This window comes from Anas platyrhynchos, chromosome W (assembly GCF_047663525.1).
Source record: "Anas platyrhynchos isolate ZD024472 breed Pekin duck chromosome W, IASCAAS_PekinDuck_T2T, whole genome shotgun sequence".
NCBI lineage: Eukaryota > Metazoa > Chordata > Aves > Anseriformes > Anatidae > Anas > Anas platyrhynchos.
This window is the reverse complement of record NC_092620.1, coordinates 6,907,937-6,933,107: the sequence shown is the minus strand read 5'-3', so window position 1 is coordinate 6,933,107 and position 25,171 is coordinate 6,907,937. Positions and strand designations below refer to the sequence as shown.

Genomic DNA, 25,171 nt, shown 5'->3' with positions numbered 1-25,171 from the left:
AAGTACTTTGCAGAACGACAATGCTACACTTGCTGTGTACAGTCCCTCAAGTAAAAGCCCGCAATTGGGCAGCCTTGTGGACAAGGAAGCACATCCAGGGAGGATATGACTGCTGCCGAGAAGATGGACAACCTTGCTGCTCCCTGCACCAGAGTAGGCGAAGGAGGCAGAGTCGTATGGAATCGGACTCCCAAAAGGAGCGCCAAGTCCAAGGTTAAGAGAATGAGACATACACTGGTAACTAAGTGGAGACGAGGGGTCGGGAAATATCTTGACCATCCTGAAAAAGACCCTAGGGGACTAAAGAATTATAACTACTCTCTGTGGCTGGATCCACCAGCATTGTATCCTAGAGATATGGTACTCTAGAGAATAATTGTGGGATGGATTCTGTTCCCTGCCTCAGCCAACGCACACCAACCATTTAAGTGGTCCCTAGTCTGCACATTTAATGTTGATTAGAAAACAATATGAACAAATTACTGGGGAGGAAGGGAACACTCCTATTCTTAAAAATGCAAAGGAAGTTCTGAGCCTATTTGATGAACAAAATAATGATAAAAACATTAAGGGGGGATTGTAATGAATGTGTTAAGGACTTTGTTCATCAAATCGAATGTAGATATAGGAAGCTTGAGCTGTAACCACAAGTATGTGGTAAAGTAAACAATTGCAGGATGTGGAAAATGCTTATACAAGACATATAGAAGCAGTGCATGAGCAGAGGACGGGGTCATCACTAGGATATCTGAGGAAGATGTCAGGCCTTCATCTCCATGACCACCAGGAGGCAGATTACGACCCCCTAGCAACGGGACACGCAGGCACAGAAACAACACAGAGTACACCGGAAAGCCGCGTCCACAGGAAATAAGAACTGTATAAATGAAGGACTAAAAGCCAGCCTAAGTTGCGAACCGTTGGCGGAGCCCATCGCTCCCCAGCCACCCAGTGCTGTTTTGCTCAGCTATTGCTTGCTAATAAATTCTCTATGGTTAATTTGAACTGACTCCTCCAATTTGTCACGCTTATTTATAACATTCTCACTCACTCTCCCAGATGCTGTTGTGCATCACGTTTTTTTTTGTTTTTTTTTTTTCCTTTTCTTCTATGTGTTCTCACATAGGCACAAAACTGCATTACTCATGCCTTGGTTCTGGGCAGTGGTGGGCCCCTTTGGAGCTGGCTGAAACTGGCCCTTATCTAACATGGGGTGACTTGCGGAAAACGGACTCCACAGTCAGTAAGATTGTAAAGTAGGTATGTTTATTCAGCGCTGGGCAGCATGGGGGGGGTAGTCCCGCCAAAGTCGTGCGCACCTGACGCAGCAACTTTCATTGGTTTTATGCAGTAAAGAGTTACATATGCATGAAGTTTCACACTATGCCTATACATATTCATAACCTGTCCCCGCTTCATAACCTGTCCCCGCTTCATATTAAAATTAGTTCCAAGGAGTCATTTCCATAAACTCCTCCCATCTGTGCTTGCACAGTGTATTCTGGTGGTGGTCATCAGGGGTCATGGGGATGAAGATTGATGACTCTTCCTCATCACTGCTAGTTGACCTCTTGTCTCTGTGCAGACTCAGTTGCTCCTTGACTCTTGTCCATCCACAGGACCAGTTTCTTAAGATAGGCTCACACTCTTATTACAAGACTGACCTTGGTAAAGGGGCCCAAGGCTTCTTGCTTTAATTAATTTGCACCATCCTAGTTTCATGATGTCAGCACTCTATCTCTACTTGCCCCTAACTCCCTCTCTCAGTTCCCCCTTTTCTAAAGTTAGTAAATTCTTTTCTAAAAGGTTAGTGAGTTATTGTATTCTCCTAACTCCCTCTTTCAGGGGCAGCTACTGGATTCTTCTCACAGGGGCTACAACTGCAGCCCCCCCCCCCCCAAACCTTGCCAAATAAACCCAATACACTAGGGAAAATAGGTCATTGCTGGCCTGTAAAGTATCAGTGCCACTTTTTGGGGACTTTGAGAAATGTCAGTCTTGGGTATATTATTCACTGGAGAAGAATGTTTAGGAGGGGAATGATTTGCCAGACAGCTATGCAAGAATGGGAAAGAACTAACACCCACCTCCCCCCACCCCCCGGACCGAGAGTAATTCCGATAGAGCAGAAATTTCTGCTTATCTAACTGTGATAATAACAACCCACAACACAGAAATCATATGAGAGACTCAGGGTCAGAATTAGAAAGTACTCGGGGATGAATATGAGGACTTGGTAGCCCAAGGTCTCTTGAAAGTTTATTTTGTGATTAAAGTCTGGTCAGATATACTGAAAAAGCTCCAGAAGGTGGGAGGATGGAGAGAACAGTGTAGGTAGTATGAAGGTGTATGCCAGGAGGGGAGATGAGAAGGAAAAGCAGAGAGCGAAACAAATGGTATCCACAGTGTACTGGGTAGTGAGGCAGAGGGGGAGATAGAGGGCCCAGGATGGAAAGGAGAGGAAGAGAGACGGAGGAATAGCAGACAAGGAAAGCTACCTGTGTTGCAGCCTAAATCCTAGCAGGGTCAGGATTTGAGACGATGTTTTAACTGTGGCCAGGCTGGCCACTTCAAATAGGAGTATCTGGAGTGGAAGAAGGAGGAGAGATTTCTGTTAAAAATTCAGAATAGGGGAGTCAGGGCTTCTCAGAAAGCTAGGTCACTGACTGTAATAAATGACTGAGTCCCAAATAGGATTGCAATTAAAGTTTACAATTTACTAAATGAATAGAGGCAAGCAAACAGCGCTGGGTGCGCCTGGAGTCTCTGCTCCACCAAGACACACACCTATTACATCAGGCGGCTGGTTTTTATGCTCCTAGATTAATACATATTCATTACATTCATTTACTTCTAGAAAAGGCAGGGTTATTATAATTAGTTCCCGGAATCTAAACCCTCCTCCTGGTGCATGCGTATCAGTCTCCGGTGGTCCCTCTGGGGTCTCTCGTGCTGAAGGCTCGTAGTCTTCCTCCAAGGCTTTTTCTTTGTCCTTCTCCTTTGTCCATCTTGGCCAGATGTCAGAGACTTGTGCAGCGTCCCCTGCAAGCTTTGTCTTTTAGTTGTCCTTCATCTTTTTCCCTTCTCCTTAATCTCCTGGCCAGATATCAGAGACTTGTATAGTGTCCCATGCAATAGTCATAATAGTTAGCAGTTATTCTGAAACCCCTTTGTTCTCTTATCCCCTATTGACATGAATTGCTGGACCATTCCTTTGCAAGATACAAGAACTATATACATTAACCACTCTGTTTTTCTTAGACTTGTGGTTATACAAGGGCATGTAAGAGAGAAGGCCACATTTCATCATATCATGTGGCTCTAGCATTGTTCCATATTGACACAAATCAGATGAACACATTTCACAATCCCTCATCTCCTTTTTCATGGTATAGATTTGTGTTTTCTTTTCCAATCGAGTCAATACTTGCCGAATTGATACCAACTTTGGATCTTCGTTTGTTTTTATTATCATCAGGGAATGGGTTTTCTCTTTCCCTGGTTCTGGGTCAACAGGTTCTGCAGATATTTGCATTCCTTGTATAACTGAGTGTATTAGTCTGGTAATACAAGGTATTAAACATGGAATTATTAACAATCCTCCACATATCCCAATACAACCATCCTTATTTTAGTAAGCCAATCACCACCCATAAAGTCCCCCCACAATCCTCTTATATCGATTCCATTCGAAGTTTGAACTGGGACATGCACAATTTTCTTTATTTCTTATACAAGTTCATTTACAGCTTTTCCTTCATCATCAATCTCTAAACAGCAATTACTAAGGTTAAATTTTTCACAGACTCCTCTTTCTTGTGCTAGTAAATAATCCAAAGCTAAGCGATTTTGATACAAAGCAGCTCTCATCTTGGTATTTTGCTTTGCAATTAATCCAAGTGCATCTCCGGTTTTATTTACAACTATTTCTACCAGAGCTTGTAACCTAATTATTCTATGAAACTTATATATTGGGGTCCTATAGTCCCAGGATCTGTCTTCTGCCCACATAGCTGGATCATAATAGGCAAACACCTTCAATCAAGGGGTTGGGCCCGCTTTCAGGGTCGATTCAGGCTTGTGTTACCCTTCGGCCTGTCAGGGTGATCCAGCTCCTGGAAAACGAATCACAATTTTATATGGGTTTAAAAAAAGATGTTCTTATATTATTTTCTTGGGACAACCTGACCTTAGTGTGGGAGAAGTCCGGTCAAGGCCCTCTCACTCGGCAGTCAATACCCATAGGGGTTGCCTCCCTCGATAGACCATACACACCGCAGTGGAGGGTCCTGCCCTGGTCATGCCTTCTCCCTTTCCTCCCTTCAGGCTTGTCCTCTTTATCTGGTGCCCTTAATTCATGCAGAGCCTCGTTGCCAGAATATTAGTTCTTCTTTAGCTTTAATTTCAGTTCCCCAGGAGCGGACTCAACCCTCCAAGCTGGACTCAACCCTCCAAGCTTCTGTAGTTATTGGTCCCTTCACTCTGGATGTGTGGGTCCAACCCCTTTCTGCTGTTCTCACAGATGTTTCAGTAGTAAGTAAAACAAGGTACAGTCCCTCCCATTTGGGGTTCAATGATTCTTCCCTCCAGGTATTTATTAAGACCTTGTCTCCTGGTTGTATCTTATGAATAGCAAACCCCAGTGGGGCGTTTTGTGCTAAAATTCCCTTTTCTCTTAATTGTTGTAGTTGTTTCCCTGTCATGATCACATATTTCTGACTTTTATAATTCTCTATCAAAGAATAATCCAATGGCATTCCTTGGGAATACGGCATTCCATATAACATCTCATAAGGTTAGATACCCGTTTCACTATGGGGCATAGTCTTAATATTCAATAATGCCAATGGTAAACTGTTGCAGGAAGAATGGCCGAAAACACGACAGCCACTAGTATGGTCAGATCATGCTCTCTTTTATTATCCGAATAGCCTGACTTTTATAGTAAACTTAACAGGGGCGGATAGTGTTTCACACAAGATTATTGGTCAAAAGCACTCAGACAAACAACTACAAGAAAACAACCCCACCTGCAAGAAAACAACCCCCTTGTGATTAGCAGTCACATAGACCTTGTCCTTGAAGCCAGATGCTGGCAACAATATTTTTCTGAATTCCTCAATCGGGCGATGTGGGAACACTGTCATGGGAACTTCTCATAGTTGTCCTGGCTGCTTGGTCTGCTCAGCTGCAGCAAGCCATGGGATCTTTGCTGTTTCAAAAATCCCTCAACAGCAAACGTTTTATCCAAGACAGCTGGGTTTCAATCATTAATTTAGCCAATTGTTGTTTAATCGTTTGATTCATTCTCTCAACTCATCCTGAACTTTGTGGATACCATGGAGTATGGTATTCCCATTTAATGCCTGGGGCTGTGGTTAAGTCCCGTAACACCTTAGATGTGAAATGTGTCCCCTGGTCAGTGTACCTGCTAGGGTAGAAGTCCCAGGTCCTTCCTGTCATTCCTGCCTGCAGCCGAAGACAATTTCTTTCTGATATCAGAAAGAGGCTAGCCAATTGCCTCTGTTTGTATTCCAAAGCCAGGTCCAAATTCTTCTTTTTATTTGTTTGTTTGTTTTGTTATGTGTTTTTTTTCCATTGCATTTCAAAGTTGGTCCAAATATTCAATAGGGATTTCTTTTGGACCTTGTTGGAACAGATTCTCAGTTCCCAATTTAACCAAATTTTGGTATTTACCATTCATTATTTCCAGGGTGATTAGGGTCTCAGTGGGGGGTCAGTCAGGGGAATGCAGTCGTCTACAGTTCCCTGAGCAGTTCCATTGGCAATCTGAGTTCACTCATAAACACAGGTTGTTTTAAGAGTTAGCTGCTTTTCTGTTTCCATGACAACTCTCTCTGACCCATCATGGTCCCTCTGCCCCAGAGGGCTCACACCCATGATTTTGAGATCTCACCCTCCTGTTGAGACAGAACTATTAACATTCCTACATCCTCTTTCCCTGCTCATTCAATGTCAAACAGCTTTGTCAAATACTACATGCCACACAACCTTTAACACCTTCAACAACCCTTTTAACCCTTCCTTTATCTTTCTCCAGCCTGTACTTTTCTCATGCCAACACCAAAGGCTAAGTCAGGGGCCAACTTAATTCCACTCCTTTTCCCTCTAAGATACTGAAACAACATATCAGTATACTACATTTCATCCTATTTTCCTTCTCTCCTCAAAAACAACATTAATTGCAAGATAGCGTTACAGTCGATTGATCCCTAAAGTGGCCATTTAGTTTATATAGTGGCCACCACTGATTGCAATACTTAATTAAATTAAATATACAAGTGGCAGGCAATTCCGTTAGTCCTAACCAGGCTGCAGCATACTTGCTCTCTTCCATGGGTATTCTATTATTAACATGAATGTTCAAAGCCTGACAGACCCAGTCCTCCATGGATCCAAATATCGGCCAAAATACATGGGGTCTTAAGGGTTCTTTTTGTCATTCTATCATATAATACTGGAACATTTTTAATTTACTCTTTAATTTTCTGGGGCCCCTATTGTTCCAATTTCTAATCATTATTCCTAATGGACTTTCTGGTGGTATGTCTGGTAATTTGCTCCCTTTCTTCTGGTCATTGGTCTTCGATTTTGTCTGACTCATCTAGGAATTTTACTATGGCAATTCCCACAGCCCTTGGTTACCTTAGTAAGAGTGTCTTGCAGGGGGTTTAGGACCTATCACCCACCCACAAATCCTATAGGAATCGCTTCAGTCCTTCACCAGCCAAGTCCCTTGCGGGAGATTGGAACCGCGATTAGAAGACCTCCACATTCGCTTCGGAACTGAGTTCCATCTCAGTCACACTCTTACACACACAAGCATCTGAATCCCACCCCACCGAATGGTATACGCCTTAAATATTTATGACTCCGTCGTCTTCGTTCGGATCTTCGCGCGCAGAATTACAGGCAAAATACAGTGCTGCAGCCGGCAAGGGAGGTCATAAAAAATCAAAATCTTTGCTTACCTTTATTCAGGTTCAAGATGGTGCTAGTCCCGACCCAACTTGAACAGGAGCCATCAAATGGTGTGGTGCCTCTCCTAGATCAAATCAGAATTCAGGAACCAAATCCATCTTGGATGAGCCACCAATTGTAAAAAATGACTGAGTCCCAAATAAGATTGCAATTAAAGTTTACAATTTACTAAATGAATAGAGGCAAGCAAACAGCGCTGGGTGCGCCTGGAGTCTCTGCTCCACCAAGACACACACCTATTACATCAGGTGGCTGGTTTTTATGCTCCTAGGCTAATACATATGTTTTGCCTGCTTGAATGCTAGCTTTTTAAATTTGGCTCAGATAAAGATTATTCTGAATTATTCCACAGTTATCGTCATGGTGTCGCGTTAAAGGGGTGTAGCTGATTAACCGTTACGGGCCCGGTTGGATTCAGAGTACTGAACCAGTCGGACATTCACCAAAAACGTATTAACCACCTGGGGGTCCGTTCAGACATTCACCAAAAATGCATTAACCGTCTGGGGGTCTGGTTAGATTCAGAACACTGAACTATCACGGATAACCACCCTCACCCTAGTTGCATTAATGAGAGCTATCACAATGCAATCAAGTATGGTTTATTACAGCAACAGGTAATCAGGTTCTTTTGGATTGCCGGTGATAGTGACTATCTGCAAAAGCAAGCTAGTATGCATGAAATACACAGGTGTTATAGGTGTTACAGATGTTATACAGGTGTTGTAGGTGTTACAGATGTTATAGGAGTTATAGATGTTATAGATGTTATAGGTGTTGTAGGTGTTACAGGTGTTACAGGTGCGCAGCCTAGAAACAAACGTGTTAAAAGGATCAAAGACTCTATAGAGATTTATAAGCAAATATTCAGATCTCACCCAAAGGCGTCCCAATGGGGGGGGAAGAGAGGCTCAGCCCGTCGACTGATCCCAGGAGTCAGGAGGTCCTAAGGATGTTGTATGTCCTCGGGATGGTATCTCCCCTGACGATGGTATCTTCCCTAACATCCCCTCTCTCTTGGGCCAATTTATATTATTTTCTATCTTTTAGGTGGAGCTTGAGTGACTCTAGTCAAGCATATCTTAGTTATGATTGGTGTAAAGTTTTCCCGTCTCCGTTTAAAGTAATAGGCTCCGAGAAATTCAGAGCGCATGCTCAGTGAGGGGTGGTCGCACCTTGGAGGCGGGTAGCTTTTGGGATGGAGGTGTGTTTTGGTATTATAATGATATTATAATGAGCAAAAAGTACACTAGGGTACAGCATTTGTCAAAACATGACAGGTCTTTGGCTTAGGGTGGCAAAAAGTGCAGCTTTGTGCACAAGAACAATCGAGGCCCCACCTGATTACAGAGCCTAGCCGTGGTGTCTCCACTCCACTCCACGCTCCGTGGTGTTCCTTAGAGCTAGCACACCAAGTTTCCCCAGCGCGATAGCATCTAAGGTTGGGAGCCTAGGGAATGCAGTTATGCCCTACCCTGAAAGCCTCTTCAATGCTGTACCTTTTCCTTAAAAGTGTGAATGTTAGTTTTATTTTCCTAGTTACTTCAGGCAATTACACCACGCATGGGCAAAACAGACTTAGCATAGGAAGATTAATAAAATTTATTAGCTATTGCTGATGGTCTGGAGCAGTGAGAAACAAAGAAAAAAGCTGGGGGCACCATCCCCCATCCACTCTCTTCCACTTCTTCCCTGCTTTGAGTGGCACAGGGAGAGGGGCGGTAGTGGGGGCTGCAGTCAGTCCGTGGTACGTTTCCTCTGCTCCTTCCTGGTCACTCTTCCTCCTGCTTTGTTGTGGGTGCCGACCTTCCTGGGCTGGTCCTGTTTGGGTTTCTCCACGGGAAGTGAAAAACGGGCTCCTTGGGAGCTGCTCTGGTGTGGGGTCCCTCTTGTGGGACCCGACCTTCCTGGGCTGTTCCTGAATGGGCTGCAGCGTGGAGATCTGCTCCACTGCGGTACACCATGGGTTGCGGGGGTCTACCTTCCCCACCAGGGGCATCTCTGTGAGCTGCAGGGGGACTTCGGCTCCAGCACCTGGAGCACCTCTGCACTGCACTCCCCCTCCTCTGCACTGACCTTGGTGTCTGCAGGGAGGTTTCTCACTCCTCGCTCCCCCAGCTGCTATTGTGCAGCATTTTTTTTTCCTTTTCTTTGGTGTGCTCTCATAGAGATTTAAACTGCTAGACTAACTTGTTGGGAAAGGATTTGATAATGAAATTGGGCATTCAAATAGTAAATTGTTAGGCTGGAATAACCGTGTTATTAAGGGGATGCTCTCAGACCCTGAGAGCAAAGATATATTTACCTTTGAGTGGAAAGACCCTGAAATGGGACGGAAGCAACAATACAGATGGACAATTTTACCTCAAGGGTTTTCAGGGCCACCAATTTATTTGGGCAAGTTGTAGAACAAATTTTGGAGCAATTCCAACCTCTAGAGGAGGTGTTACTGTTACAATATGTGGATGATCTTTTATTGTCAGGACAGGAGAAAACAGCTGTGAAGGAAGACACTAACAAGCTAATAAAGGTTCTGGTAAAACAGGTCTTGAAAGGATTGAAAATAAATTAAAATTTGTAGAAAGAGAAGTCAAGTATTTAGGGCATCTAGTGTCTGAGGGGGAATGAAGAATAAATCCAGAGAGGATTCAGGGAATTGTTGAGCTACCCCTGCCCAAAACTCAAAAGAAGTAAAAGTTTTAAGTGAAAGAGGTTTTTAAGGAATTAGAAGTCACGAAGTCCAAAGGAAAACATACTCCCTGATGGGAGAGAAATGCTGAATGAAGTATTAATGAGGCAAATATTAACCGTTTTGCATCAAGAGGGTCATTGGGGAATTCAAGCAATGTGTGATGCGGTGCTATAGAAATATGTATGTGTAGGAATATATATACTCTGGCTGAACAAGTACGCAGGAGTTGTGTAGTGTATCAAAAGGTAAACAGGAAAATAATCCCCAGTCAGTTTAAAGGAGGGTGAGAACCAGGAATTCAACGCTTCCAAAATGTACAGGTAGATTTAAATACTTATTAATCTTGGTTGATCATTTGTCAGGGTGGGTGGAAGCTTTCCCTTCAGTATCTGCTACTGCGAACATAATAACTAAAGCGATTCTAGAACAAATAACTCCCAGGTATGGAATTGTTGAAAATATTGACTCTGATCAAGGAAATCACTTTATGCCAGAAACATTGCAAGGGCTAATGTGGACTCTAGGAATTAAGTGTAAATTTCACACTCCTTGGCATCCTTCCTCTTCTGGAAGGGTGGAGAGGATCAGATAGTAAGGAAGCAATTGACTAATTTCTGGAAACTCGGCTTCCCCAAAGTGCTTATCTTTGGCACTTCTCCGAATTCAAATTGCACCAAGAAAAGATGTGGGAGTTTCACCATATGAAATATTATTTGGATTGCTGTACATGGACAAAGGGAATGAATTACCTCAGTTTGAGACAAAAGATGCTTTTCTTAAGAACTATATACTTGGGCTGTCATCCTCTTTGTCATCTCTCAGGACCTGTGGACTGTTAGCTCAAATCCCACCCTTGGAAGTCCTGATCCATCCATTCTGAGTAGGAGATTGGGATCTGATGTGAACATGGAGAGAAATGAAACTGCAACCTTAGTGGGACGGACTGTTACAAGTGCTCCTGACTACTGAGATGACAGGAAGAACGGCTGAGAAAGGGTGGACTCATACCTGGGTAAAAGCATAAGTTAACCCTGATACCTGAGAGACTGCATTAACTAAGACTTTTAAGGTTAAAACTGTTGAAAATGTCCATTGTAAACCTTTAACTTCTTAGAAGAATTCTTAATGAATTAATGAGTAAAAGGGATTGAATTACACAGAATTGGAGTGTTTCCAGGGAACACTCTCTGGAAGTGACATCTATTGAGTTCTGTCTCGAAATAATTGTTGGATTTGCACCCAGATGCCTAGAAAGACTGAAAAGGCCTTGTCCCTGATTGCTGTTTCCAGCAACAACCATGTCTGGATTCTCTAGATTTCTAAAAATGACAGATCATACTCAGTCCTGGGAAGGAATAGATTTTAGAGTTGAGTTCCCTACACATAGTCCTGGCTACAACATACTGTGTTCTCAAAGGTGCCTTTTAAACAACATTGATAGAAACTCAGGGGGCAATATTACTGACCCTGGGTGTGTTAATAGTATCCATGAAGTAGGGAATAATCCATAGTGTACCGAATATGGTAGCCACGGGAATGCTAATATACATAGTGCACACCATGTACAACATGAGAATCCTGTAACTGGATGGCCTGTGCCAAATGGCAAGGGGTGGTACTGGCCATGTGGCCATAAAGCCAGGAAGGTGTTGCCCCTAGGATGGAAGGGAGCTTGCACCCTGGGGGCAATATTTCCAAAAGTAACTATTATTGAAGACCCACAAAGCCAAAGCCCCCTTGAGACCACACACAGAATTAAGCGGACTCCTGATGATCCTCTAGTAAAATTTTCTAGCATTTCACAGTTTTACAAGATGTTTTTACCATGGTTAGGGGAGAGTGAATTAGAAAATGCTATTGTAAATATCTCAACTATAATTGAAGAACTAGAAAATAAGTTTGATAAGTTTGCAAAAATAGTACTCTAGAATCGAACGGTATAAGATTTATTAATAACCTCATAAGGAGGAGCATGTACTGTAATTAATACTAGTTGCTGTATATATGTAGATCAAATGGAATGAATTTGACTGATCTCAAAAATATTTGGGGAAAAAAAACACACAAGATCCTACATAGAGTAGCTAAAGATGACAATTCCTTGGGATTTAGAAACATTTGGGAGAAACTAACTTCGTGATTACCTGAATGGAATTGGCTCAAACAACTATTTGTTGGTATTGTAATAATAATGGCATTGTATATCTGTCATCCCCTGTGACATCCGAAGAAGAATATTGCACCTTAATGTTGGAAAAACTCAAGAGTGTGGCATGTGAAGAGATGCAAAAACAACAATAGGAATAAGAAAAGAAGAGGGGGGAATCGTGATAAATTAAGTTGTGTTTTTGCAGTAGAGAATTACTTTTCTGTATTCCAAGGTAGTTGTGTAGTCATATAAGGAGAAATGCTAAGTAGATAAGTGGACAGTAGAAGGCCTCACTGTTCCGAAATAACGTAGCAGCTTGAGAAAAACAGGATGAGCAGTGTGAGAACAGTAAAACAAAGATCACAAGTTCTCAAAACATAAGAAAGGAGCAATTGAAGGGTTAAAAAAAAATTGTACATATATGGTATAGAGGAGAGTTGAGTAGCTTGTGAACCTGTAGTTCTCAGCCAATGAGGAAACAGGGGAGGTGATCAGGTGTCGGGTAATAGGGAATAAAAGGTTATGATTTGTTTACTAAAAGTCGCTCCTGATTGACAGGATGCTCCCCATTGCAATCGCAAATAAAATAGCTTCACAGAAGATCCTGTCTGAAGAAAATTATTTGAGATTTTTCTCACAATATTGCTTCTGATTTTGCTAGGAGTGATTTTAGGTCTCTATTGAGAAGTATAAATGCTTTATCCAAATGACACAAGTTTTGCTGCTTTGTAAAACTAGGTGAAATCACAGTCATAATCAGTTTGCTCATACATTTTCCAGATGTGCTACTAATGATCTAGTCCTGTGATACCAAGAACCATTTTTTTTATATTTTATTTTGCAGTTCTAAATGCTGCTCTTTCTCTAGTAAGCAGCACCTTTATCTGGGGAGAAGTCTTGCCTTCTCTTGCATGTGAGAATGAAGGAGTGGAAGGTTTTGATTTTTTTTTGTCCTAATCCAAATTTTATTTTATATATATATATAGACACGCATATATAAGACTCATTATTACAGTAAAACATCCAAAAGAAGAATTAAAGATTCTTTGATAGTCTACAGTGAAGTAAGAGCTAAAACCCAAACCACTATCAGTAACTCCTGCTTTGCGCTTTATGAGAAAATGCCACAGCTCTGAGAATTGAGGGTTGAGGTGTAGCACCCTGTGCCTGCTGCAGACAGGAAAAATATTTGGGGGGGGGGGGGACACAACGATAGAAAACACCGTCCAGAAATCCTGTAGCCCAGCAGAACATTAATATAAAGAGGCTGTGATATAAATAGAGCAACAACAACAATAGCTCCAGCCATATCTGAGAAATGAGTGGGAGAAGTGATTGGAGAGTTTTTTACTTGCTTTATTGCTGAAGATATAAAATTAACTGTGCTTGGGCAGAATGCTTCCAACTAAATACCTGACGTTGAGACTGAACCCCAAATCAGTGTATTCTCTGCTTGATGGCTCAGTGATTTTCTAAAATGGACCCTGAATTAGGAGCAAAACTAGCTATTGTTCTTGGCCTTAAGGGCTACAGAAAAGTTCCTGCGTTTTTTTGATTCTATAGACATGCAGGGCATGAGGTAGGTTTATAACATTCAACACTGAGATTTATATTCTAACTGTGCAGTTACCAAAAAAAAAAAAAAAAAAGTACCTGACACACAAGGTAAAGTGAGAGCTAGGCTTTTTATATCACTCATTGCCAGCTGCTGACATCTCAGCTAAATGTGACCTTCTGCTAGCTCCACAGCTGATTTTGCTAACTGCAATAGCAGAATAGATGCTCTTTCCTTACAGGGATAGGTCCTAAGGCTCAGTTTGATATTTCTTGTGTTGTTTGTGTTGTGCTTTTTCATCAAAATCTTTACTTAAAGGTAACTTTACATCTTCTTTGTGTGTGTATGTGGGGCTGGGTTTTAAAAATCACATTTCAGTTATTTTTCATCAGGAGATGCCCTGAGTATTCATGGAGAATGGGGTAGAGAAGCCACATTCCCTACATTCTATTTGTCTTGAGCTAGATGCAGAAACCCCAGTGGTGTTGGTGTGGGAAAAAATAGTTTTCCTCAAAGAATACAGTCATGTATTCTGGTTATCTAATAAATTTGCACACAGAAATCTCATCAGGAATTAATGTATTTTCTACACTAGGTAGTGCACTGTATTTTAGAACAAAGCAGGACAGGTACTGAAATGAGAATATTTTACCTTAAAGAAACAAGGTATAAAGGACAGGGTTATGACAAGAACAGAATAAATACAGGGCTCCAATGAAGTCAGTTGCCAAATGTGGTAAAATATTAATTAACCAGCACAGTAGAGGATTTTCTGGTCATTCTCAGAGTCAAAGCATCCCTAGCAATAACAGGCAGGCTCCTAATTCCCATGCAGTGTGAAAGAGACTACATCTCCAGTAATTTACTAACCCTATGATCACTAACAAAAAAAAAATAAAAAAAATGCACTGCCAGTGATTTTGTTCTTGCTGCCCAGCATCAGGTCAAGATTTTGCTATCCATGAAGCATTTTTACTTAATGTACAACCTCTAGGATTATTATCTTTGTGCTGTCTTATAGCCAATAGGCTGCTTTCAATTTATTTATTAATGAAATGTACACCACAATGACCAAGCCTCCTGCTGAAACAAAATCTTTGCATTCTAAATTCTTTCCAATGTATCTAGTTCCTGAGTTTCCATTAAACAAGAAATGACTCTTGTAAATGAAACTATTTCCCATGCCAATTACTAACACTATGATATCTTATTTCAGATTATGTTAATCAGAGAAAATGTAACCTTAAGTGCTATTCTCTGTGCTGGAAATCTAATTGTAATGGTAGACAGAACATTTTTATTTCTCTTCCTTTTGAACCTACTCTAGAAGCTGCATAAAATTATATAACAATCTAAGCATTAAGCAGGGAGATAACTGACATTTCAGATCTACTAATACGTAGTTACAAATCAGATAATTTTATATCTCAGCAGATTTATTAATCTGAAAAAAATAATTCGAAGCAGTGTGATTTTAATAATGATATTCACATTAAATTACTTTCTGAGGCTAACCTCTCACTAACACTATTCTAAATCTTTTTTATTTTTTTAATATGAGAAAGCTACACAGGAAATTAAAAAAAAATAATAATCCTTATGAACGTCACATAACTACAATCTTGCAATTTTTTATGAATAAGGTACACTGTTGTTTTGCCAGGCTGTCTGTGCTATTTTAAGCCCATGAAATATTTGGAACAGATACTTCCAATCACACTGTGCAAATGCCAGGTGTGAAATATAGGTTCAGTTTAAGCCAGTGGGACTCTTTTTACTGACTTCAGTGGGGCTAGGATTTCTCCACATTAATTTCACTTTCAGGATCTAGTTTTGACTTCATATACAGCCAAAAGCAAGATAAGATATATGAGTAGCATTTAGCCAGGAACAGCCTTAGAAAGTAACATAACACATCTAAATCATAACGTCTTCCTTATTTCTTCTTTGCTTTCAGGGGTTGTAATTTGCTGCTCATCTACAACGATATTAAATTGCTTCACCCTTCCTACATATGCACTTAAAAACTCGAGCTCTCTACACTGAATAGGGGAGTTACAGACTAGTCTGAAACTTATTTCCAGCCTACTCCTTATACGAGTCTTTTTGCTAGGAAAAAGTGAGCTCTACTTGCTTTATGCTATAAAGACATAAAAGAAATTCTTGCTCTTATCCATTGATTGTCATGATGGGAGATGCAGCCTCATCAGTCTCCTCCAACAAGTCTGGAAGCAAGAAGTATCCTTTACTATCAAACAAGTATTACGTATGCCTTAAAAGTGAAAATTTTTTTTTTTTTTTTTTGCCAAAACTCATCAATGTTTTTCCAGTCTCATGTTTTCTTCCTTTTTTCTTTTCTCCAGATATATTCTACAGGAAGGAGAAAGGATAGGAGCTATTTCTAATCAATATTTCTAACAGTGTTTCTAATCAAACTTTGGGTTTATGGGATTATACTAAATTTCTTAGTTAAATTTCTTTAAAAACTTGTGGAAAGCATCCAGGCTGACAGTCCTAGAACTGAAGCTACAAGACTATTAAAATACTCTGACTAGTTTTCAAGCTTTGCTGTATTTTCTCTCTTTTGAGTTTATTGGCCAAATGTTCTATAGTGTACATATACTGGTTTTAAATACTTATTTGTCTAAGTATCAGTCATGTAGAACTCGGTAAGAATATAGATAGAAAGAATGCAAAGTCTTCAGTGCCAAATGAAGAACTGGTTTAAAATATTCAAACAGCATTTTTTCTTTATCATATTGTCAAAAAGTTCCAGAATGTAAGAAAATGATGTGTACCCTTGATGCCATTTGCTAAAAGAAAGCAAACTAACCTTTTATTATAGAAACTCTTGCTTTTACAGCAAATTAATAGAATTGCTTAATATGATATGGAAGCTGCTTCAAAACAGAGTTGATTCTCTCCCCACATCCCCACAGGATTTTTTAATTTTTTTTCCCGATAGACTGTCTGAGCTGCAAATCACGAGCCTCACAATATCAGGTTTCTAATTTAGTGTCTAAGGTAAGTCATTAGGATCAATACCTACCATGGCTCACAAACACATGCTAATGTCTGTCTCATTTTAATTCTTTTGCATCTGAAACCTTTCCAGCCTTGAGGACTCCTACAGACAGTGACAGTGCATAACACATAATCTATGCTCATGTTCTGTTCAATATTGTAGCAGCCGTAGCCATATTGAAGGCTATTCTTCAATTTTGAAGAGAGGTAGCTATTTTAATGTTATGTTCATTGAATGCAGTGTCTTAAAGAGAAAAGTAGCAAAGCCATAATTTTAAGTCAACCAAGTTGTGTTCAATAAAGAACTAGTTAGAAGAGCAGACCATTTTGGAGAATGCTGTAATACTTCAAACATTAGGGAAGTCTCAGAGGCATTGCACTACAAACTGACCTAGTATTCCTCAGGCTGTTTTCAATGGCATAGATTTATTACATGTTTTGGTACCTAGGACTGCACTGAAAATAAAGTTCCCCAGTGTTTTATGAAGCATCAGTATAGCTAAAAAGGAATAAACTCTTTCCTCTTCTTCCCCTGTTCCCTGGGTGTTGAGGAAATGATATGTTCCTCGTGGATGAGGGACAGGTGATGGCCCTCTCAGTGTAAACTACACACCTAACATAATAACGTATTTTTTAAAATAGCTGTAAGCTTACATATGCAGTTTTAGATACTTTCATAAACCCAACACCCTTTGAAAAACCACCATGCTGGGGCTCTGAATCTTGTTGTTGTACTGGGTCTGTCTGGGATGGGGTTAACTTTCCCTGCAGCAGCCCATACAGTGCTGTGCTCTGCACTTGAAGCTAGAACAGCAGTGGTATCACACCAGGGTTGTGTCTACTGCTGAGCAGTGCTGACACAGCATCGGGACTTTCTCTAACCCTCCTAGGAGGTGGGCAAAAAAGTGAGAAGAGAAACATCACTAGGGCAGCTGACCTAAACCAACCAAAGGGATATTCCATACCATATGATGTCACACTCAGCAATAAAAGGTGGAAACAGGAAGAAGAGGGGAGGGGTGGGCTCTCGTTGGGAAAACATCTGTCCTCCTCCCGAACACCGGCTGCGTGCGTTGAGGCCCTGCTTCAAGGACGTGGTCAAGCATCGCTCATTTGTGGGAAGTAGAGAGTAATTTCTTTCCTCTGCACTTCCACATAGCCTTTATTTGTTTTTGTTTTTTTTTTTTTCCCATTTTTCGCCTTTCCCTTTTTTCCCTTTAGTTAAATTATTTAATTAATAATGTTTTTCCTTAATCATTATTTTTTCTTTTAATTAAATTATCCTTATCTCAACCTGTGAGTTGTTTCTTTTCTTCTTCCCCTCCTCTTCTGAGGAGGGGGAGTGAGAGAGTGGTTGTGGTGGAGTTCAGCTGCCTAGCAAGGTAAAACCACCACAGTTGTATGACAATTTTTACAAACAGTACATTTAAGTCAGTTTGTTTTTCTTGCAGCTACTAACCATGGATAAAAAACAGCCATGGTTCAAGTAAAATAATTCACATATGAGTCATAACACCTTATTGCAGTCTACAACTTCCTCGTAAGGGGGTGTCGAGAGGCAGGAGACCTTTTCTCCATTAACACCAGCGACAGGACCCGCGGGAACGGGGTTAAGCTGAGGCAGGGGAAGTTTAGGCTTGACATCAGGAGGGGGTTCTTCACAGAGAGAGTGGTTGCACACTGGAACAGGCTCCCCAGGGAAGTGGTCACTGCACCGAGCCTGACTGAATTTAAGAAGAGATTGGACTGTGCACTTAGTCACATGGTCTGAACTTTTGGGTAGACCTGTGCGGTGTCAAGAGTTGGACTTGATGATCCTTAAGGGTCCCTTCCAACTCAGGATATTCTATGATTCTATGATTCTATGATTGGGATATGACCTTGGATTTCATGACAATGACTACATCATTAAAAATGCCATGTGTCAGTTATCTTACAAATGGCCACACGTTCTTTTCATGACTCATTACAAATTTTCACCAAGTTTCATTGCCTCCCTGTGTGAGTGGGAGAAATATATATGAGTCAGATGTTATTGCACCATAAAATAAAGTTACAATAAGGAATGCTGAAAGACAGAAAATTGCAAGAAATTCTCAAGAAAATCCACTTTGTATATTGGGGTGCTGCCAGGTTTTTGCTTCTACTGGGTTTCTTTTGTAGGAATGCCTCTGGCCTGATACATATGTTTAATACTTTGTCCACTTAGGTATGCGCCTGTGCATTGAACAGCAGCTAGCTGATGCCATATTGTATGCAGCACATCTGAAAAAAAGTCTCTTCACATGTTTGACATAAATTAGTCATATAAAAGGCATAATTGTTAAACTGTCTGAACATAAAACAAAGTCCACATAATATTGCTGAATGAGCTGGTCAGGTAAGAGTCCTCTAGATGTCCTTATTCTATCAGTAAATGCAACTAGAACAAGAATTATAGTGAGACATCAGACAAAATGCAATATGCTTGTCAGCTGAGCAGAGCTTAATGGACCCAATATAGGGTCTGATCCTTCATTTTTGAAAGTCCTTGAAATCAATGGTTGTTTTGGCAAAGTAGGAGTTATCAGACTCTCCAGCACTTAACTATGTGAAACTTCTGGTTAAGGCAGAACAGATATATTTATTAAGCAAAACCTAGAACTTTGGAAGGTCATATGAACCACGTACACTGAATTTCTACTTTTGGATTGGTTTACTTGCTGTCTGAACATGTTTACCTCTGACTTCTGTAATCTTACTGTTTACAGAAAGTACCTGCAAGAAATAAATTTGTTTTGCAATTTGTTTTTAAACTTCATAAGAATATGGGGATGAATCCTACCTTAAGCATTTTTAAATTGCTTTCTTGGTATGACAGAAGTGTAAAGCAGTTTAAGTAATGAGGGACAAGGCAGTGAAACTGCACTTTGCAAATGTACAAAGAGCTGTCCATCATTGTAGCCTGATTTTTTTTTTTTTCAAAACTACTTAGAGAGCTGAGACATATTCTACTTTGCAGCTCAGTCTTAATCCTAAGAGAAGTTACTAACTGCTGATCTCAGCCACATTGGCTGATTCTTAGCTCCTTTCAAAAACTGTTACAGCCAGCATATCAGCTGACATCATATATAAACACAGTAACTGGAAGACATTTTCAGTGTAATAAAATCTGGTTTATTTTATAGATGACATTTTCTTCCCTTGAGTAGCTCTGTTACCATGAACTCATTAATCTATTCCCTTTTCTACCTTTTTTACTTGCTAAAGTTTCTGCTTTTTTTTTTTTTTAAATCCTTTTTCAGGACTAATATTATCATTTTCATTAGAGCTCATACTTGTTCTGGATGCCATCTCCAAGCAATTGGAAGAGAAGAAGGTTATGAGGACTAGTCAGCATGGATTCACCAAGGGGAAGTCGTGCTCGACCAACCTCGTTGCCTTCTACGATGACATCACCAGCTGGGTGGATGAGGGGAGAGCGGTGGATGTCATCTACCTTGACTTTAGCAAGGCTTTTGATACTGTCTCCCATGACATCCTACTAGCAAAGCTGAGGAAGTGTGGGATAGATGAGTGGACAGCAAGGTGGGTTGAGAACTGGCTGACTAGCCGAGCTCAGAGGGTGGTGATCGGAGGAGCAGAGTCCGGTTGGAGGCCTGTGACTAGCGGTGTTCCCCAGGGGTCGGTGCTGGGTCCGGTCTTGTTCAACATCTTCATCGACGACCTTGATGAGGGAATAGTGTCTGCCCTCAGCAAGTACGCCGATGACACAAAGCTGGGAGGAGTGGCTGACACGCCAGAAGGCTGTGCTGCCATTCAGCGAGACCTGGACCAGCTGGAGAGATGGGCAGCAAGAAACCAAATGAGGTTTAACAAGAGCAAGTGTAGAGTCCTGCACCTGGGCAGGAACAACCCAAAGTATCAGTACAGGCTGGGGGACAACCTGCTGGAAAGGAGCTCTGAGGAGAAGGACCTGGGGGTCCTGGTGGACGACAGGTTGACCATGAGCCAGCACTGTGCCCTTGTGGCCAAGAGGGCTAATGGGATCCTGGCGTGCATTAAAAGGAGTGTGGCCAGCAGGTCAAGGGAGGTGATCCTCCCCGTCTACTCTGCCCTGGTCAGGCCTCACCTGGAGTACTGTGTCCAGTTCTGGGCTCCCTGGTACAAGAAAGACAGGGATCTCCTGGAAGGAGTCCAGCGGAGGGCCACAAAAATGATATGGGGCCTGGAGCATCTTTCCTATTAAGAAAGGCTGAGAGACCTGGGTCTGTTCAGCCTGGAGAAGAGAAGACTGAGAGGGGATCTCCTCAATGAATATAAATATCTGAGGTGTGGGGAACAGAAGGATGTAGCCAACCTCTTCTCAGTGGTTTGTGGGGATAGGACAAGGGGCAATGGCTGCAAGGAAGTTCCGCACCAGCATGCAAAAGAACTTCTTCACGGTGAGGGTGACGGAGCATTGGAACAGGCTGCCTAGGGAGGTTGTGAAGTCTCCTTCTCTGGAGATATTCAAGGCCTGTCTGCATGCCTACCTGGGCAGCCTGCTCTGAGAAACCTGCTTTAGCAGGGGGGTTGGACCCGATGATCTTTCGAGGTCCCTTCCAACCCCTATGGTTCTGTGATTCTGTGATTCATTGATTCTGAAACTGAACCCAATAGTTAGCAACACCTGACTATTGAGCAAAATGGAAAAGCCTGATCCTACCATCCCACGCTGAACAACGTGTTACCACTGGCCCATGTATTTAACACCAAAAATCATTCATTCTCAGCAAAACACCCTTTAGACACGCTTGTTGTGGTTTGTTTTTTTTTCCGCAGGAGAGTATTATGTAACAGCAGACAAGGTACATTCAGATAGCTAATGAAAAGTCATATGCTAACTCTGCTTCTTTGATGGGAGTAAGACACACATCAGCTCTGGTCTGGAAAAAACATGTAGCTGTGGGCAATATTTGAAGTTCATCCTCTTTGAAGAGGCATTTGGTTGTACTTTACCAGGTAAAATCATCTGCCTGTACCTGGTTCTATAGCTTCCCTCTCAGGGAATCAGGAAAGTAGCTTCTCATCCATAGCTGTTTCATGGTAACACTATCTTAAGATACATTCATAGGGCAAATCAAACAGTACAGCTTCATCTTAGGGCTAGAATAACCAAACCATGTGAACCTCTAATGAATCATGATTTATTTTGCTTTGTTTTGTACATCAGCAGTAAATACCTGAAGTGATTTTCAGAGCTCTTTCAACAGAATACTGCATTTTGGCCTTCCTTGAGTAATGCATTCTCGTATGATTTGTCATGTCCAAAAGATTCACAAAAGGCATGACATGGCCTTAAAGGAGAAATTGGAAATAACTCAGTTTGACTGACAAGAGGAAAGCAGCTTTTGTCTGCCTGACCCATGTCAAGTATGGACAATGAGCCAATGTAAAGGTCACTGTGAATAACAGCCAAGGGGAATTTCAGACTTTCCCCACTGTGAATAACAGCCATGGGGAATTTTCAGACTTTCCCCACTTCCTCATAACTGCTCAATCATCCATTAAACCACCAACACTATTACTGTGAACTGCCTGGAAAAGAAGGCACTTGAAATTTCATTTGTTTCAGAAGCTATGTGAACATATTCATAGCATAGTGCTAGACAAAAGGCAACCCAGAAATGAAAATCACAGAATCACAGAATCACAGAATTGTCTAGTGTCCTGGTTTCAGTTAGAACAGAATTAATTTTCTTCCTAGTAGCTGGTGGAATGTTGTGTTTTGGCTTAGGATGAGAAGAGTGCTGATAACACCCCAATGTTTTAATTGTTGCAGAGCAGTGCTTATACTAAGCCAAGGACATCTCAGCCTTTTGCTCTGTCCTGCCAACGGGCAGGCTGGGGGTGCAGTAAGAGCTGGGAGGGGACAGACCCAGGACAGGTGACCCAAACTAGCCAAAGGGGTATTCCATACCATCTGACGTCATGCTAAACAATATATAGGGGTGGCTAGCCGGGGGGAGGGGGCCGGACTGCTCGGGGTTAGGCTGGGCATCGGTCAGCGGGTGGTGAGCAATTGCATTGTGCATCACTTGTTTGTACATACTATTATTACTTTCATATTATCACTATTGTATCATTATTATTATTATTGTTATTATTATTTTTGTTACTATTATTTTCCCTGTCTTATTAAACTGTCTTTATCTCAACTCACGGGCTTCACTTTCCATTTCTCTCCCCCGTCCCAGAGAGGGAGGGGGGAGGGTGAGCGAACGGCTGCGTGGTGTTTAGCTGCCGGCCGGGTTAAACCACGACATCTAGGTTGGAAGAGACCTCAAGATCATCAAGTCCAACCTCTGACCTAACACTAACAAGTCCCCCACTAAACCATATCACTAAGCACTACATCTAAACGTCTTTTAAAGACCTCCAGGGATGGTGACTCCACCACTTCCCTGGGCAGCCCATTACAATGCCTAACAACCCTCTCAGTGAAGTTCTTCCTAAAAAAACATACTCTTCTGTGGTGGTTTTACCGTGCTGGGCAGCTAAACCCCACAACCGCTCTCTCACTCCCCCTCTTTTAGATGAGGAGGGGGAGAAGTAAAGCAAAGAACAACTCACAGGTTGAGATAAGGATAATTTAATTAAAGGGAAATAATAATAATAATTAAATAAAGACTACCATGAACTAAACAATTAAACTAAGGGGAAATAAAAAGGGAAAGGGGAAAAGGGAGGGGAAAAGGAAAAATAAAAAGGGAGGAAAACAAACAAACAAAATAAATGAAGGCTATATGGAAGTCCAGAGGAAAGAAATTACTCTCTACTTCCCACAAATGAGCGATGATTGACCACGTCCTTGAAGCAAGGCCTCAACGCACATAGCCGGTGTTCGAGAGGAGGACCGACGTTTTCCCAACGAGAGCCCACCCCTCCCCTCTTCTTCCTGTTTCCACCTTTTATTGCTGAGTGTGACATCACATGGTATGGAATATCCCTTTGATTGGTTTAAGTCAGCTGCCCTAGTGATGTTTCTCTCCTCACTTTTTGACCACCCCCTAGGAGGGTTAGAGAAAGGCCCGATGCTGTGCCACTGCTGCTCAGCAGTAGACACAACACTGCTGTTCCAGCTACAAGTAGAGTACGGCACTGTATGGGCTGCTGCCGGGAAAGTTAACATTCCAGCCTGACCCAGTACATCTTTATAAACATACAAACCCACAAAAGAAAATAGCAGTCTGGTGTAATTTAAGCAGCTTTGGATGATGTTTCAGATATGTGTGACCATAAAATGTAAGATTCTTTTGTACATGTGGGCATGAAAATTGACCTAAACATGAAATTCAATTAAAAACAACAGCAACAACAACAAGCACAAGATATTAGCTAATTACTTTTGCTCCCTCCAGAATTGCCTTCTTGAATGTAACCCACATTTGTTGCAATATGATGCCTGAGTGAACTAACTGTATTACAGCTTATCATAAATTCTTTGATCGCCAAAGACAAACTCAGGAAGGATCAGGCCCTGTAGTGCTAGGTTCTGTGTAAGTGAATTGGAAGATATGACCTCTCCCTGGAACAACTCAGTATTCAATTTCAGAGATAGCAGACAAGTGTAACAAACAGTAGCCCCATCTCCCAGTTTCATCTGTAATTATTTGCTTGTGGAGTGCAGTAATTATTTGTGAACCCACACTTCAGTAGCAAATTAATACTCCCACTCACTGTTCTGGCTCAGCTACTATAACTATAAAACCAGAATTGAAGTTCTGACCAATGTCTTCAAACACTTCCACCCTGCTCACACTCCAGCAGCTTCTACAGGAAGGTAAATTCATTATGCATTCTAAAGAGGATTTGCAATCTGAGTTACAGTCTACCAGTGTCCCAAAGGGAAACAAATAAAAACAGTCTCTCTATGTTGCATTTTTTATACTAATTATTTGCACTTTAGATTTTACCCAGAAAAATGTATATCATATTCTTGCAGACTAGCACATAGCAACAGTGGAAATAAATATTCTTTAGACAATTGATAAAGTTGAAGGTTCTTCACAGCTTGTAAACAACTTAAATATTGCATGGCATGTAAAAAGGCACCAAAAAGGAAATTGATTCCAAAACTGAAAATGAGAAAAACAAAATCCCAATAAACTAAATTAACAAAAATCAAGAAGGGCAAGTTTTTACCGGTGACCTTAGATGACCTCCATTAGAGAGTAATTACTATACAATCAATAGTCCTTATGCATAACTACAGACACAAATGGTCAATGGGAAGTGATAAAAGAATGGTGATCAATAAACATTACAGTTTGGCATACCATGGTCCAAGCAGTGGATGAAAATACATCACTTTTTGACTTTGGAAAGACAATATAAAAAGCAGGATTCACCAAAGTTTGGTATTTGAACAATTTCCATGATATACTAGATCACTATTCCTTTTAAAATCCTTTCTATACAGCTGAATTAAATGACCTGGTTACAACATGCCTGCTTAATTATCAACTTCAGTGTGATCCCATTTTTATGCAATATGGGTGGGCACATTTCTGAATAATCCCTAAAAAACATATACCTGTGAAAATGAGCATGCTCCTCTTAGCTGTTCAAGATCAGAATCAAATCAAATCATTGTTTCTTTGCCACAGTAACAGAAAAGAGAAAGGCTAGACACTCGTTGAGATATTGAACCTCCTTCTGTTGATGGTGGATATACAATTTCAGCGGCCTAAACCAAAACACACTGAAATATCTAAAGAAGGGAAGG

The 25,171-nt window shown here is 41.2% G+C and overlaps 1 long non-coding RNA gene across 1 annotated transcript in view; it reads left to right on the top strand.

The window, feature by feature from the left end:
* LOC140000535 (uncharacterized) overlaps positions 1 to 381 on the top strand; it is a 32,697-nt gene extending 32,316 nt beyond the window's left edge. The window contains exon 3 of the long non-coding RNA XR_011805576.1: positions 4 to 381. This is a non-coding gene — a long non-coding RNA (uncharacterized lncRNA). The remainder of the gene's footprint in view (positions 1 to 3) is intronic.
* Positions 382 to 25,171: the final 24,790 nt, after the last annotated feature.